Genomic DNA, 3,518 nt, shown 5'->3' with positions numbered 1-3,518 from the left:
TCCAACTAATTCTTAAATGAAGTGGAAATTATACAAATAGGAGTTATTTGAAGCTGCAGAACGATTTTACACTCATGCTTATGCAATGAGCTAGAACTGCACAGCTGACCAAAAAACAGTCCTTAATTCACAATTCCAGCCTGTTTTTTTCACTTCAGTGGCTTTTTAAACTTCCCTCTAGTCTTTATGCATTTTATGTGGTTTAACTGAAATTCTGAGAAAATAAAGGAAAATGAACCATGGACATAGAGAAATGTACAAGGACAGATGAAGAGAGAGTTTTCCTGTAGGAATGGGGCATGGAGAAAGCAGTTCTGTAAAAATTGTTTGATCCAAATGCTTGGGATGGTAAAGTGACAGAGAGAAAAATTTGATTAATTGAGAAAGAATGCATGGCAGGAAAGATGCAATTTATTGGACTGAAAGAGTCTTCCTCGACAACAGCAAGTGGCATAATTTTCCAAAGAAAGTGTCTCTATTACTTAGGAATTGAAAACTTGATTGAATAAACACTAGAAAACACCACTATAGAATCTGTGCTTCTTTAGGTGAGCAATCTTCAAGCAGAAAGCCTTTTCTGCCTCCATATTCTGACTTGCTTGAGACAGCTCCATGAATCTGGTACAGGCTTGGGATAAAACCATAAGGTATGTTTTCTCTGCTCACTCTCTTTTTCCCCTCAATGTTATTATACTGCAGTTTGGCTCTGTCCACATAGTCTGGAGCAGACTGTGTTGTAACTTGCTTTAGTCGCCACTGAATTTAACAGCTTTTGGCTTTGTAAGTAATGCCTTAGGAGAACTCTTGCTCATCTGTTCCCTGAGCCAAAGGAAAACTCCTCCAGTAGCTTTCCCAGTGTTTTCTCTGGCTGGAACACATAGTTACCAATTGCTAGGTGAAGATACACTATCTTTAATCATATTTTATTTTTGTATTTTCAGTTTGTCCAGCTGATATATTCTAAGACATCCACTTTGACTAAAACAGTGAAAGAGCCCTTTCACAATGGATTTTTTTTTCTTTTTCCTGTACACCATGTAATTAAATTCTTCCACTGGTGGGAAAAATGCTTTTCCTTGATGTAAATGTGTGGCAAGTAGCTGAATACTAAACCAGTCAGTCACATTTCCCTGTTAACCATACTTCTTCCATATTTTTCATAACAAAAGGATTTATCTTAGGGATCTTGTTCAGAAATTTCTTTACGTGAGTTTCCTAGTCCTTTACGATTGGCTTTCAGGAAATTTGATCATATTCGCATTTAATCCATTGCTAGAAATGTGTCCACTGGGAAATTGTTAAATAGGATCTCAATAAACCTTTGGGTTATATTTTGCAAGTACAAATCACTAGGAGATATTTGCATATTTATTTGTTGAATTTCAACTTCCAGTTCAGGTTAGATGAGACATAAACAATTATACAGCACCTCTGGCAAAGGATTAGTCTTCAAAGCAAGTCAAAGCAACACTGGGAATTCAGAGGAAGATTTCTAAAGTTTTAGAAGGAACTGTGAAAGACTTGTTCTTTCTTTTAGCTCCATACAATTTATGTCAAATATGGATTTAATGTTGTAGACTTTTACTCTGATACCTCCTCTTGTTTGTTTTACTCTAAGTCATGTTTCTAAAAAATATTTATGGCAGCACTGGTCAGAGACAGGGACTGCACTTTTGCCTTTTTTTGTTAATGGAAAAAATTACTCTAATTTAAAGCCAGCTAAAATATTTTTGTTTTGTTTTGGTTTGTTTGTTTGTTTGTTTTGACAGGGTCTATGGGTCAGACTCTGTACCTTGTAACAGAGGCCACAGATAAATGTGATCTGCCAGAAAGATGTTAATAGGTTTTTTCCAAGATCGAGAGGCCAGGTATGTTCAGTGCCTTGGCAGAGGAAATGTTTCTTTGGATGTATTCTTGGCTTGCTTCATTTTAGGAGAATCTCTGTGGAAATTATAAGTGAAAATTAATGTAATTAATTATAATTAGTATAGTGTTTATAGTGGATAGATGTTCCAAAATCTTTAACAACAGTGAAGGAGATGTCATAGCTTTCAGGAATTGCAGATTTACAGCAGCAAGTAGATCACTTAGGCCAACCCTGAATACCTTTTGAACTCTGCATTTACTGTCTGTTTGCATCTTAGAAAATCCTCCCAGTTATTGACAATTAAAGTTGATGCCTTGTTGCTTGTTTACACGAAAGCAATTGCATGCTCTTTCTGTTTATGTCTCAGTGTGCCTTATTCATTTATCAGCATTGCTGGATTTTGAGTTCTGGAGATAAACCAAAGTATTGGGGGCACAAGGCTTTCCTGCTGTTCATTGCTTGTCCTTTCTTGCATGCCTGGGTATGCAGGAAAGCCTTGCACTGAAGGTGAGACCGATAAGCTCCCAAATCTCAAACAAAGTGCTATTTTTATTATATACTAAAAGACTTGAGATGACACTCTGCTTTGTACTCTGTACCTACATATCCACATGCACTTTGAAGCTCTGTCCTTATTATTTGTCCTATAAAATCGGTGTTGTTTAAAGGGAAAAAAAGAATAAAGTGCATTTTAGTTTGTGTGATTCAAGTCCTTAATATGATATCATGATTTGATGGGAATAATCAAGGGTTGGAGTCTGTACTTTGGTTTACAAAAAAAATCTCTGTTAAATCCTTGAACTGTATTTTCTTTTTAGTCACATGCTTCTGCAATCATCTCCAATTTTGAAGAAAACTCCAGTAATTATGTTCTGTATCTGAGATTCATGTAAACTTATATTTCCTATATCACAAGCATGAGGAGTCATCTGTTAGTACCTAGCCTCTTCTCAGAAAATTAAGATTACTCAAACTGGATTTATGATCTCTGACATGAAATTCCTCCCACTACTTCTTTCATTTTCTTCTACTTAGGTAGGCATCCACTTTTCTTTATATTGTAGTAAAGCTTCATGCTCAAGAATTCCTGCTCTACATTGTAATTACTCTTTCTCTTTTTCTTTTTTTCTTTTTTTTTTTTTTTTTTTGTTTGTTTGGTTTTTGGTTTTTTTTTCTGATGTTTGCAAGAACAATTTGCTATTTTCAGTGGATTAAACTTGCAGCTGAAGGAGATGAAGGAGTTCTTCTGTCTTTGATAATAACTAAAACTTTTCACCTAGGAGAGCTTAATTTAGGCTGGGCAGATAACATACCTTTCAAATGTGGCCAAAAATTTCAGAAGTCAGTGGCCAGAGGAAGCCAGCATTTAATGAAAATTTAGAGTCTGGATGCATTTTGTCTGGGCTGTTTATTTTTCCTTGAAGGCAGAGATGAGGAAGGATGTGCAGTGATGCAGCACTGAATGAAGGATAGCAGAGAAGACACCGAGACTGGATGTAGGAACAGAAGGAGATTTACTTTCTTCGATGTTACCTGATAGGATCTATTTTTATATAGAAATGTCACCTGACAGAAGTCAGGAGAGAGAATATTCAAGTAGTTTGGTTGCAGCTAAAGGCAGGGAGCTAAAGACACGAGGGAATAGAAGAGG

The 3,518-nt window shown here is 36.0% G+C and overlaps 1 long non-coding RNA gene across 1 annotated transcript; it reads left to right on the top strand.

Annotated features, from left to right (window-relative positions):
- The first annotated feature begins 570 nt into the window (after nucleotides 1-570).
- LOC113945223 lies at nucleotides 571-2,880 on the top strand. Its single transcript, XR_003526995.1, has 3 exons — nucleotides 571-647; nucleotides 1,770-1,868; nucleotides 2,686-2,880. It is a non-coding gene; the product is annotated as an uncharacterized LOC113945223 (long non-coding RNA).
- The last annotated feature ends 638 nt before the right edge of the window (nucleotides 2,881-3,518 follow it).

This window comes from Corapipo altera, unplaced genomic scaffold, assembly GCF_003945725.1.
Source record: "Corapipo altera isolate COAL_440 unplaced genomic scaffold, ASM394572v1 44, whole genome shotgun sequence".
In the NCBI taxonomy this organism is placed as follows: Eukaryota; Metazoa; Chordata; class Aves; order Passeriformes; family Pipridae; genus Corapipo; species Corapipo altera.
This window is presented reverse-complemented; position numbering and strand designations above follow the sequence as displayed.